Raw genomic sequence first — 14,528 nt, forward strand, 5'->3', positions numbered from 1 at the left:
CATATAATTGGTCCGCTGAGAGTTAAAGCGGTGAATCCCCGTGCGGTCCAGCGCGGTGGCTATCGTCCCTATCTAGATTATTGAAAGCCCCTTCGATATCCAAAAAGGCCGCCAAAGTGTATTTCTTCTGTCGGAGAGACGTCTCAACCTTCTGTACCACCTTGTAAAGAGCCGTCTCCATCGACCTACCTTTGAGGTATGCGTGTAGTGCCCCACTGAAATTTTTCGGCGTCAATCCTCCTCTCACCCTCATGTCAATTAGTCGGTCCAGTGCGGCGGCTATCCAAGAAGGCCGCCAAAGTGTACTTCTTCTGTCAGAGAGACTTCTCGACCTCCTGTACCACCTTGTAAAGGGCCGTCTCCATCGACCTACCTTTGAGGTATGCGTGTTGTGCCCCACTGAAGTTTTTCCGCGTCAATCCTCCTCTCACCCTCAGGTCAATCAGTCTTTCCAGTGTTTTTAGGAAAAACGATGACAGACTAAAAGGCCTATAATCTTTAGTCCTACTGTGGTTTATTCTTCCCGCCTTGGGGATAAATACACCTTAATTTCCCTCCATGACCTTGGTATGTAGGACCATGCTAGGCTTGCTCGGAAGATTCGCTCAAGCCAGGGCAGGGTAACTACAAGGGACTCCTGCAGCAGTGCCGTCAGGTCCTGTCGACTTTAATGGCCGGCAAATGCGGACCGCCCACTCTATCTTCTCCTCGTCAACGATGTCCCTGATGAGGTCATCCGTTAAAGCCGCATATGTAGGTAGTGCGATATCTTAATTGCAAACCTCTTCCTGGCCTCCTGGGAAATGAGCCTCTATCAAAAGTTCCACCGTCTTCTGCCCACTCTCTGTGTAAGTCCCACCCTCCCTCCTCAGGAAGCTAGGCGTGATGAGATCTTTCGAGGGCATTTTCCGTAACCTAGATGCCTCAATAAGGCTTTCCAATTCCCCACAAAATTTCGCACAGGAACTCCATTTCGCTTTCCTTGTCTCCTTTTTAAACTTGTCAAGGATGTCGCAATACTCGTCCCAGCCCTCTGCCGTGTTCTTTCTCTTGGCCTTATTAAAAAACCTTCTGCCCTCCCTCCTGAGCACATTCAGCTTCGGTGTCCACCATGACTGACTGGTTTTATGTGACGGTACTCTTTCGGGACATGCCTACGACAAGGCCTAGTTCAGGCATCCCGTGACAAGATCTACTGCTGCCTCCAGTTCCCTTGGGTCGTCCAATTTCTTGAAATTTTCCCTGAACTTCTTCCAATCGTTTCCTTCCTGAACTTGCCAAGGGCGTCGCGATACACGTCCCAGCCCTCTGCCGTGTTGTCCTTCTTGGCCTTGTTAAAAAACCTTCTGCTCTCCCTTCTGAGCACGTTCAGCTCCGGTGACCACCATGACTGGCTGGTTTTAAGTGGCGGTATTCTTTCGAGACATGCCTACGAAAAGGCCTCGTTCAGGCATCCTGTGACAAGATCTACTGCGACCTCCAGTTCCATTGTGTCCTCCAAAGACCCCCTTGGGGCCCAATTTCTGCATATCTTCCCTGAACTTCTTCCAATCATTTCCTTCCTGAACTTGCCAAGGGCGTCGCGATACACGTCCCAGCCCTCTGTCGTGTTCTCTTTCTTGGCCTTATTAAAAAGCCTTCTGCTCTCTCTCCTGAGCACTTTCAGCTTCGGTGTCCACTATGACTGGCTGGTTTTAGGTGACGGTACTCTTATGAGACATGCCTACGAAAAGGCCTCGTTCAGGCATCCTGTGACAAGATCTACTGCGGCCTCCAGGGCGTCGCGATACACGTCCCAGCCATCTGTCATGTTCCCTTTCTTGGCCTTATTAAAAAGCCTTTTGCTCTCCCTCCTGAGACATTCAGCTGACTGGTTTTATGTGGCGGTACTCTTTCGGGACATGCCTTCAAAAAGGCCTCGTTCAGACATACCGTGACAAGATCGACTGCGGCTTTCAGTTTTTTTTTTGCGTACGCCAGAAGCCCCCACGGGAGCTCCGATTTCTGCATATTTTCCCTGAACTTCTCCCAGTCGGTCCTCCTCGGGTTTCTGTATGGTATTCTCCTCCCCCTCTCGTGGTCGACCTAAAAACATATCCCATAGTGATCCGAAAAGGAGCACTGGGTGGAAACATTCTAGTCCAAAACCTGGATAACAAAAAAAATAGCTCAAACATATATTTGGGAGGCCACCGTAGCGCAGAGGTTAGCATGTCTGCCAATGACGCTGAACGCCTGGGTTCGAATCCTGGCGAGACCAACAGAAAAAATTTTCAACGGTGGTTTCCCCTCCTAGTGCTGGCAAAATTTGTGAGGTACTATGCCATGTAAAACTTCTCTCCCAAGAGGTGTCGCACTGTGGCACGCCGTTCGGTTTCGGCTATAAAACGGAGGCCCCTTAACATTGAGCTTAAACTTGAATCGGACTGCACTCATTGATATGTGAGAAGTTTGCCCCTGTTCCTTAGTGGAATGTTCTTGGGCAAAAAAATGGGCATTTAGTATACACCATAGGATTAGACTGCTTCAATCAGTTTTTTCCGTTAACATTGATCTGGGACCCCATCAAGTGTTTATAATTCTGAATGTTTTAATATTTTAGCGATTTAACTGTAACCGTCCGTCTGTTCGTCCGTCTTCCAGCATTTCTTACTTTCGAAGGACTTCAGCATTCAATTTTGCACAAATACTTCTTATTACTCTGGTTCACCAGGGATTGCAAATGGGTAAAATTGGTCCATGGTCTGATATAGCTCCCATCTCAACCTTTTCGCCAATTTACTTCTTGAGCATCAGGACGCCGCAATTATAAACCAACTGGGCTGAATTTTTGGATGAAAACTTCTGTATTGTCATCTGTCTCTAGCTTTCACAAAACAGATCGACTCATATGTCTCAATCAGTTAATCGGATATAGCTGAAATTTTCAATATGGTGTTGTGTTAAGACTTTCAATATCGGTGCCATGTATGGTCTGTCCACAAACTAATATAGCTCCCCTATAAACAATTCTTCTTATCGGACTTCTTGAGCTCCTATAGGGAGTAATCTAATCTGAATTTCATTTTAATTTTAATGACTTTTAACTACACTCGTTTTCGAATAAGCCCAAAGCAGTCGATAAATGCGACGGTTGGTAGCTTCTGTTGGCAAACATCTGGGATTTAGAAAACCTGTATCATAATACAGTTTGTACAAAAATTACAAGAATCACAATACATGTGAAGGAGTTCTTTCAGGAATACATTGAAATTTTGAGCGAACTAGCGATAAAAAAAATTTTTGACCAAAAAACCGGTTTTTTGTGAACTGGTCTTTGGAAACCCGGTTTTAATAAACCGGTTCAATGTTCTACTTATTTTGTAACAATTAATACTTGGTCATATATTTGAAAACTTGTAGCAAGAAAATAATTACATATACTACCGAACTTTATTTGGCTCTATACACAAAAGACTTAAGAAACAAACTTTTCCATTAACTTATAGTCGATAAACGAAAGACTTAAGAAACGAACTTTTTCTTAAAATATTCTACATGCGATAGAAATTGTGTATTCATTTGTTCGTTTAATAGCTTCACATTTTTTGTATAACTAACTGATGTCCAATTACGGGACCACCGTTTGCCTCTTGGGTTCGAATCCTGGCAATAAATTTATGAAATTATATTCAGATGTGATGAAGTTCACACAAAATACAGAGTAAATTGGGAAGGAGTATTTTAGTCAAAAATTTATTTATCAATTTTATTATCGTTGGTATTTGAGTTCTATTGCACAAAACACTTCCACATGAAGGTCATGTGGAAAGCCTATAAAAAATTTTAAATAATTTTTTTTATATTTTTTTTAACATTCTGCCCCATAAACGTCATAATGAGCTGTAATATGGCTATGTTTGTTAATTATGCTACAGGAATATTAGATTCATACATTTCCTACTATCCCATGCCTCATGTTTATTACGCCTACCTCATTCGAAACCTTGAAATATGAAATGTACTGCCTTATTTTCGGTTAAAGAACTCACCAATTCATACTTTCTACTTTTTTTTTAAACTTCATATTCAATAAATTTTTAACACACCACTTTCACCATTCACTTGGATTTCCGCTGTTCTATTTAAACGAGGATCTATGTCTGTACAAACTAGTATTTGTATATTTGGCTCATTAACTTTAATTTACTTACCGTAGCAAATTGCTTTCACTCACAATTCAATTTCAATTTCAGTTTCAGTTTTTTTTTTCTCTATCACAGTCTGCACTTAGTTTCTTTCAACTCTTTTCCCCACTTTGATTATCATGTAGATTTTGTATCTGTTGTATACTTTCATATTTTTTATTTTATTTTCAGTTACAAAGCAATACTCATTAATTACTTTAGTTTACACATTACGATTATATTTTAGTAATTTTTTAATTTGTCTGTAAAAACGTTTTTTTTTTTTTTGAATTGAGGAAACAAAGTTTTTGTATTTTATATTTTTGTTTTGTTAAAAAAATCATAATTAGTCTAAGCAAATTCATGTAAAAACACATCATTCATAAATATTGAATAAATTATTGTTTTTATAAATAAAATAAAAAAGGTAAGGTGTATTATTTTAAAAGGGAACAAAAGTAAGGTGGTACCCGGCCGATACGGGATAACTATGAGCACCACACAGGCTGGAACTTTGAGCTCCGACTTGTATGGTGTCCATCGGTATCACCGGAAGCTTAGCTGAAAGCTACCGGGCGCGTCCACAGGTTGCGGATGGTAGAAAGCTCCGATTTTATGAGGAGTAGCTGCAAATGCAGCCATTGGCAGTCAGCGATTTTCGAGAGGAGAGTCTCAGTGAGGAGTCAGGTGGCACTGGCTCTTAATAAAATACTGAGTGCCAATGATACCCGAGATGACAAGGCGAGTTATTGGCGCCTTCAAATAACCAATGGTCAACATCAGCGTCTGTTCTCAGGTTAGGGACGGCTGGAGGTGAGCGTCGGATCTTGGAGCAAGCGGCTCGCTACAACGAGAGAAACATGTGCAATCCCACAAAACCCATGCGGCTGGGGCGCTGGGCCAGTAAACCGCCCCCGGAAAACTATAAGAACTACTATAAGAAACAAAGGAATAGTAAACAAGTAAAAGCGTGCTAAGTTCGGCCGGGCCGAATATTATATATCCTCCACCATGGATCGCATATGTCGAGTTCTTTTCCCGGCATCTCTTCTTAGGCAAAAAAAGGATATAAGAAAAGATTTGCTCTGCTATTAGAGCGATATCAAGATATGGTCCGGTTTGGACCACAATTAAATTATATGTTGGAGACCTGTGTAAAATCCCAGCCAATTCGAATAAGAATTGCGCCCTTTGTGGGCTCAAGAAGTAAAATAGAGAGATCGATTTATATGGGAGCTATATCAGGCTATAAACCGATTCAGACCATAATAAACACGTATGTTAATGGTCATGAGAGAATCCGTCGTACAAAATTTCAGGCAAATCGGATAATAATTGCGACCTCTAGAGGCTCAAGAAGTCAAGATCCCAGATCGGTTTATATGGCAGCTATATCAGGTTATGAACCGATTTGAACCATATTTGGCACAGTTGTTGGATATCATAACAAAATACTACGTGCCAAAATTCATTCAAATTGGATAAGAATTGCGCCCTCTAGAGGCTCAAGAAGTCAAGACCCAAGATCGGTTTATATGACAGCTATATAAGGTTATGGACCGATTTGAACCATACTTGGCACAGTTGTTGGATATCGTAACAAAACACGTTGTGTTAAATTTCATCTCAATCGGATAAGAATTGCGCATTCTAGAGGCTCAAAAAGTCAAGACCCAAGATCGGTTTACATGGCAGCTATATCAAAACATGAACCGATATGGCCCATTTACAATACCAACCGACCTACACTAATAAGAAGTATTTGTGCAAAATTTCAAGCGGCTAGCTTTACTCCTTCGGAAGTTAGCGTGCTTTCGACAGACAGACGGACTGACGGACGGACGGACGGACGGACGGACAGACGAACGGACATGGCTGAATCGACATAAAATGTCACGACGATCAAGAATATATATACTTTATGGGGTCTCAGACGAATATTTCGACTAGTTACAATCAGAATGACGAAATTAGTATACCCCCCATCTTATGGCGGAGGGTATAAAAACGGACCCCCCCAACGTTGACGACCCACGCAAACGAAACAAGTAAAAAGGCGTTAAGTTCGGCCGGGCCGAACTTTGGATACCCACCACCTCGGGTATATATGTAAACCACCTTTCGTCAAAATCCGGTGCACAACTCATACCTTATGTCCCATAGCAGAAATATGTGGAGGGGCTTAACTTAACTCTTTGTCCCAAATTTCGGCAACATCGGACAATAAATGCGCTTTTTATGGCCCCAAAACCTAAAACCGAGAGATCGGTCTATATGGTAGCTATATCCAAATCTGGACCGATCTGAGCCAAATTGATGGAGGATGTCGAAGGGTCTAACACAACTCACTGTCCCAAATTTCAGCAAAATCGGATAATAAATGTAGCTTTTATGGGCCAATGATCTTAAATAGGAGGATCGGTCTATATGGCAGCTATATCCAAATCAGGACTGATCTGAGCCAAATTAACGAAGAATGTCGAAGGGCCTAACACAACTCACTGTCTTAAATTTCAGCAAAATCGGATAACAAATGTGGCTTTTACTGGCCTAAGATCCTAAATCGGCGGATCGGTCTATATGGCAGCTATATCCAAATCTGAACCGATCTGAGTCATATTGCAGAAGTATAACAAGGGACTTAACTTAACTCACTGTCCCAAGTTTCGGCGGCATCGGAGAATAAATGCGCCTTTTATGGGCCCAATTAATCGGAGGATCGGTCTATATGGCAGCTATATCCAAATCTGGACCGATCTGGGCCAAATTAACGAAGGATGTCGAAGGGCTTTTCACAACTCACTGTCCGAAATTTCAGCAAAATCAGATAATAAATGCGGCTTTTATGGGCCTAAGACCCTAAATCGGAGGATCGGTCTATATGGCAGCTATATCCAAATCTGGACTGATCTGAACCAAATCGAGGAATAATGTTGGAAGGCCTAGCACAACTCGCTGTCCCAAATTTCAGCAAAATCGGATAATAAATGTGGCTTTTATGGGCCTAAGACCCTAAATCGGCGGATTGGTCTATATGGGAGCTATATCAAGATATAGTCCGATATGGCCCATCATCGAACTTAACCTGCTTATGGACAAAAAAAAAAGAATCTGTGCAAAGTTTCAGCTCAATATCTCTTTTTTTAAAGACTGTAGCGTGATTTCAACAGACAGACGGACAGACATGTCTAGATCGGCTTATATTTTTACGCTGATCAAGAATATATATACTTTATAGGGTCGGAAATGTATATTTCGATGTGTTGCAAACGGAATGACAAAATGAATATACCCCCATCCTTCGGTGTTGGGTATTAAAAAGGCGCCCCGGTACCCAAGTTGGTAGCGTGCTTAATTTACCAGTGGTCGTGGGTTCAATTCCCGCCAGCAGCCTTGGTCTGGCGCTACTGTGGTACCACAATGGACATAAAATTGTCTAAGTGAGTCTGTAAAGGACTGGCGCTCTTACCTAACCTAATATAGAAAGTGGTCTTCTAAAATTTATATAATGATCTTTTGACCCTACACTTAACAATTGTATTAAATTATAATAGGGTCAAAGTAATCTTCATATGGACCTATTATAAATTCAAATAACGGCCATTACTTTGCTTAATCTAATTAATAGCTTCAAATTAACTTAAACACTAAATTTACGGTCATAGTAAAACGTCTCCATGCCACGAAATTTGCTAAGCCTCTCAAAAGTAAGGCAATGCGAAGACCCTCAAATATTGCTGCTCTTATGAAATAATCGCGACATCAACACGAGTTACTACTCAAAATCTGGTACATACAACTAGAACATGCAACATATGAATGCAACATCAATGAAATTGAAACGAAACGAATTGAATCGCATCGAATCAAATCACTTCACTTCACATTAAATTACTGAACTTCTATTTCTGCTCAGAGTGTCTGCGTGTGTGTGTGTGCATCTATCCAATGTTAGCAACCTAAGACTCGAACTCTAAAAAAAATACAGCCAAAGGTAAGCAAGCACTGAGAGTGACTAAACCAATGAACGTATGAATGGATGGATGGATGCATGAAGCGACAGGCACTGTGATGCACTCTTATGACTGCTAGCTGACTTGTGACTCAATGTCAACATACACGTTGTGACAGACAACACGATTAAATGCAAAACTCAACTTGGAAATCCTAAACAAACATTGGAGCCCGAACTGCACACACAACACTGCACCATCACCCATGTCAAATTTCCCATACACACGTTTGCAATGATGAACACACATGAGCATTGGCAATTTTCAAAATCAAACTGGAAACTTCAAATTGCAGAACTGGAAGAGATATGCAGCGCACATTGGAACTATAAATCGAATAGAAATTCAGAACTTAAATTTGAAGTACTTGAGGCAAAATTTGTAGGACAAGGAAGATCGACAGTCAATGTAGTAGACTCATAGCCGTTAGGATCAGATTTCGTTCCCACGCCTCTGTTATTCTATGTTATAAGGTATGCAAAGGGAGTTTCCCTGTGGCTAATATACGTCATTTTGCAAATAGCCCAAAAAAATGGAAAAAGTATGGCATTGCCATGGAAATCTCTGTAGCGAATGCTTTGTTGATTTATTGTGTCTTCAAGAATCTTATCAGTGCTAGATTTTATACCCTTCACCATAGGATTGGAGTATACTAATTTCGTCATTCTGTTTGTAACACCTCGAAATATAGGTCTAAGACTCTATAAAGTATATATTTACTTGATCGTCGTGACATTTTATGTCGATCTAGTCCGTCCGTCTGTCCGTCCGTGCGTCTGTCCGTCCGTCCGTCTGCTTGTCGAAAGCACGCTTCCTTTCGAAGGAGTAAAGCTAGCCGCTTGAAATTTTGCACAAATACTTCTTATTAGTGTAGGTCGGTTGGGATTGTAAATGGGCCATACCGGTCCATGTTTTGATATAGCTGCCATATAAACCGATGTTGGGTCTTTACTTCTTGAGCCTCTAGAGGGCGCAATTCTCGTCTGATTGGAATGAAATTTTGCACGACGTGTTTTGTTATGATATCCAACAAATGTGCCATGTATGGTTCAAATCGGTCCATAACCTGATATAGCTGCCATATAAACCGATCTTGGGTCTTGACTTCTTGAGCCTCTAGAGGGCACAATTCTTATCCGATTGGAATGGAAAATTGCACGACGTGTTTTGTTATGAAATTCAACAAATGTGCCATGTATGGTTCAAATCGATTAATGAGTTGATATAGCTGCCATATAAACCGATCTGGGGTCTTGACATCTTGAGCCTCTAGAGGGCGCAATTCTTATCCGATTTGAATGAAATTTTGCACGACGTGTTTCGATATGACTTCCAACAACTGTGCAAAATAAGGTTCAAATCGGTCAATAAATAGATATAGCTGCCATATAAACTGATCTGGGATCTTGACATCTTGAGCCTCTAGAGGGCGCAATTATTTTCCGATTGAAATGGAAATTTGCACGACGTGTTTTGCTATGACTTTCAACAACTGTGCAAAATAATATTCAAATCGGTCAATAACCTGATATAGCTGCCATATAAACCGATCTTGGGTCTTGACTTCTTGAGCCTCTAGAGGGCGCAATTCTTATCCGATTGGAATGAAATTTTGCACGATGTGTTTTGTTATGATACTTAACAATTTTGCAGAGTATGGTTCAAATCGGTCCATAACCTGATATAGCTGTCATATAAACCGATCGTGGGTCTGGACTTCTCGAGCCTCTAGAGGGCGCTAATCTTATCCGAATGGAATAAAATTTTGCACGACATGTTTTGCTATGATATCCAACAATTGCGCCAAGTACGGTTCAAATCGGTCCATAACTTGATATAGCTGCCATATAAACCGATCTTGGGTCTTGACATCTTGAGCCTCTAGAGGGCGCAATTCTTATCCGATTGGAATGAAATTTTGCACGACGTGTTTTGTTATCATATCCAACAATTGCGCTAAGTATGGTTAAAATCGGTCCTTAACCTGATATAGCTGTCATATAAACCGTTCTTGGGTCTTGACTTCTCGAGCCTCTAGAGGGCGCTAATCTTATCCGAATGGAATAAAATTTTGCACGACATGTTTTGCTATGATATCCAACAATTGCGCCAACAATGGTTCAAATCGGTCCATAACTTGATATAGCTGCGATATAAATCGATCTTGGGCCTTGACTTCTTGAAGCTCTAGAGGGCGCAATTCTCATCCGATTTGATTGAAATTTTGCACGACGTGATTTGTTATGATTTCCAACAATTGCGCTAAGTATGGTTCAAATCGGTCAATAACATGATATAGCTGCCATATAAACCGATCTTGGGTATTGACTTCTTGAGCCTCTAGAGGGCGCAATTATTATTCGATTTACCTGAAATTTTGTACGACGCATCCTCTCATGACCATCAACATACGTGTTTATTATGGTCTGAATCGGTCTATAGTCTGATACAGCTTCCATATAAATCGTTCTCTCTATTTTACTTCTTTAGCCTCTAGAGGGCGCAATTCTTATTCGAATTGGCAGACATTTTACACAGGTCCCCAACATGTAATTTAATTGTGGTTCGAACCGGACCATATCTTGATATCACTCTAATAGCAGAGCAAATCTTTTCTTTTATCCTATTTTTGCCTAAGAAGGGATGCCGTAAAAAGAACTCGACAAATGCGATCCATGGTGGAGGGTTACTAAGATTCGGCCCAGCAGAACTTGGCACGCTTTTACTTGGTTGTTATATTCTTAAACTCAAAATCCAATGTCTGGCATACGAATCCAAAATCTACATAACTGACACTTTAGTTGCCATTTATGTCTTGCTATAAAAACTTCACACTTTTCAGTTTTATCAACAAAATTATCTTCCAATGTGCAATTCCGGGTTTTCTTGAAATTGATGATGATGATGATGATGATGCTGTTCGTATGTTGTTGTGGTTACAACTTTAGTTTGGTGGTGATGGCAGCAATGTTCACAAATAAACACGTTCGTGCTTGAACTGATACCAAAAGTGATCATGCTGATGACATATGATTCCAACCAGTGTTACACATTCAGACGCAACGGATGAACGCCACTGATACCTCTATTGCAAAAATAGTTACGCAAAAATAGTCATATGAAATAAATTTGGTATTAATTCTTGCAGATTAAAAAAATTGACTTCTTGTATTTCATGTGGGGACATTTCACGTTAAGTCGGAATACTTTTGCAACATTGATTTAGTAAGACCAAACAAGTAAAGCGTGCTATGTTCGGCCGGGCCGAATCTTGGGAACCCACCACCATGGATTCTGCTAAAATTTATACAAAATAAATTCGGAAGGCTACTCAGAAGAAGACTGTCTAAGCATAGAAGAGATTGACGAAAATGTCAACAGGATTACGACTGCAATGGTTTGATCCTTCGAAGATTGTTGTCCTCTTCGGGAAAAGAAATCAGACCAAGAAAAACCCTGGATGATCGGGGAGATTCGCAATATTGGGAAAGTGGACCGCAGACTTTTTAACAGAACACTTCGTAAAAAAGCGGAACTTTATTGGGATGTGTATTACACACGGCTCAAGGAATACAATACGATTACCTGAGCGGCAAAACGTGCCTCCTGGCAGCTTTTCTGCGAACAGGTCGATAGCGTTAATGACGACGCCAAGATAAAAAAGTTTCTCTCGAGAACCCATGCCCAAACTGAAACTTTAGTAGACGACATGGGAGTGAGAGCAGAGACAACGGAGGACATGTTAAGGCTTTTGATGGAAACCCATTTTCCACAGGATACGAAGGGACTCACGGAGACACCGGAATCTTGGAATAATGACGTTGATCGAAGGTTTATAATTATGGAATTTATGGTGAAGGAATCCTTGAGGAGCTTCAAACCATTTAAGTCAATCGATACTGATGGAATATTTCCGAAGTTACTGCAGGAAGAGGGAGACTATCTGGTGCCCCACCTGGCCAATATGTTCACAGCGTTCCTAGGACTTGCATATACCCCGAAAGCCAGGCAGGAGGCAAGGGTGGTGTTTATACCCAAGCCCGGCAAGGCAAGTTATGCGACACCAAATGCCTACAGACCTTTAAGCCTTACGTCCTTTCTACTCAAAAGCATGGAACGTATTGTAGACACTATGATAAAGAGTATGACATCCAGTGAACTGCTCAAATTCAAATAGCATGCCTTTGCCAAGGGAAGGTCCGTGGAGACTGCCCTGCACAAGGTTGTGCATAGAATAGAAGAATCCTTCGATGCCAAAACGTACACCCTGGCGGTATGCATTGACATCGAGGGGGCTTTTAACAATGTGCGGACCGACACACTGATTCAATCCTTAGACCAGTACTGGGTGGACCCGGTCCGTAGACACTGGATAAACCATATGCTAAGGAATAGGTGGATAAATTGTGTGTCCCATGGCATAATATAAGGGAGAAAGTGGCACAGGGAGCATTTTTATCGCCACTCCTTTGGTTGACCACCAGGAGGGATTTGAAGCCGTCTGCTACGCAGACGATGTTATAACACTTCTAAGGGGTAAGGATCCGAACGAGCTATGCAAAAGGGCCGAAAGGGTCTTGCATATGGCATATGACTGGGCTAAATCCAAAGGTATCAATGTTAAGCCAGAGAAGATTGTGATATGCCCGTTCACGAGGAAGACGAAAGTGGAAGAATTTAACGCACCACGTTTCAAATACTAAGGTGTGATCTAGGACAGGAAACTGAATTGGAGATGTCACATTCAGAAGCGTCACAAATATTAGCTACTATGTAGACGGGCCGTAGGCTCGAAATGGGGCCAGAATCCTAGAATAGTCCACTGGCACAACAGAAGCGTGATTAGACCAATACTTACTTACGCCTCAGTAGTTTGGTAGACTGCTATGGAGAAAAAATGCTACATAAGGACCATATAACAGGTTCAGAGAACATGTTGTCTTGGCATAGGCGGAGCGATGAGGACCACGTCCACTACGGCACTAGAGACTATTCTACATATCCGACCCGTTGACATACAAATTAAGTGTGAGGCAGCCACTGCTGCTATGAGACTTAAGATGAGGGGAGAATGGATTGAGGATGGGAGCAGCTAATACCATCGCGGTATAATTGAGGCGACGATAGGAAAACTGGAAGGAAGGGAAGAGGTTTCCGATCGGATACCTGAGACAATACTTGCGGTCGAGTGCGAGGCACTGCTGCCACCGGCACAGTCTTGTATTGACGGAACCCCAGCATTTCCATCTGCAAGATCATGTTACACGGATGGAACAAAGCTAGAGGACAGAGTGGGCCTAGGGGTTTACATTCTGAACACAGGGACTGAGATCTGTTTTAGACTGCCTGACCATAATACGGTTCTGCAGGTGGAAATCCGGACGATCACGGAATGCGTGAAGTGATGTGGTGCTAACGCGAGGACGTCGAGTGTGAACTTCTTTACCGACAGTAAAATTGCCCTAAGGGCAATAACAATCTGTAGGGTAGGGTCGCGAACAGTCTTGCAGTGTAAGAAGGAGATTAACGCCTTCTCTGAGGATGGCAAAATCCGCATCGTTTGGGTGCCGGGCCATAACGGAGTAAGGGGAAATGAAAGGGCAGACGATTTGGCGGTGAAGGCCAGAGGACTGCCGTCAATAAACTTGGTTAAGCCGAAGCCTTTCGGGTCGACGCAGACCGAGTTAAGAGAGTGGGCGACGAATGCGCTGCAACATTGTGAAATAGCGAATCGGTCGGTAGGACGGCGAAAATCCTATGGGGTGATCCAGATCGTGAGAAGACGAGGCTATTACTGAAAGGAAGCAAGAAGGAGGTCAGTATAGCTATTGGTATCATAACGGGACTCATAGGACTACGAGCTCACTTATGTAAAATCGCTGCGTCAAGTGATAGCATGTGTAGAGCATGCGGGGAAGATGATGAGACGATGGAGCATTTCCTTTGTCATTGCCCGGCTTTCGCGTCCAACAGATACCGGCACTTAGGTGGAGACACAATTCCAGACATGAAACAACTTAGGGGAGTGGCATTGAAAACAATTAAGGATTTTGTAAGTAGCACGGAATTCCTAACTTAAAATTTTCTTCTTAGAGGTTACTTCATAGTTTTAGAGGGCACAACAAGCCGATTACTGGCTTAGGTGTATGTCGATAGTGGCATGGGGCGGATAAATATCTGCACCCTCTTTTTAACCTAACCCAACCTATGATACCAATAGCTATACTAGCCTTAAAACAGCTCATTGTTCCAAAATCTCAGAGAAATCAGACAGTACATGTACAAGACTTAAAGTCGAGAGATCGGTCTATATGACATCTAAGTCTAAATGGCAGCTATATTCAAATCT

Source organism: Stomoxys calcitrans, chromosome 4 (assembly GCF_963082655.1).
Source record: "Stomoxys calcitrans chromosome 4, idStoCalc2.1, whole genome shotgun sequence".
NCBI lineage: Eukaryota > Metazoa > Arthropoda > Insecta > Diptera > Muscidae > Stomoxys > Stomoxys calcitrans.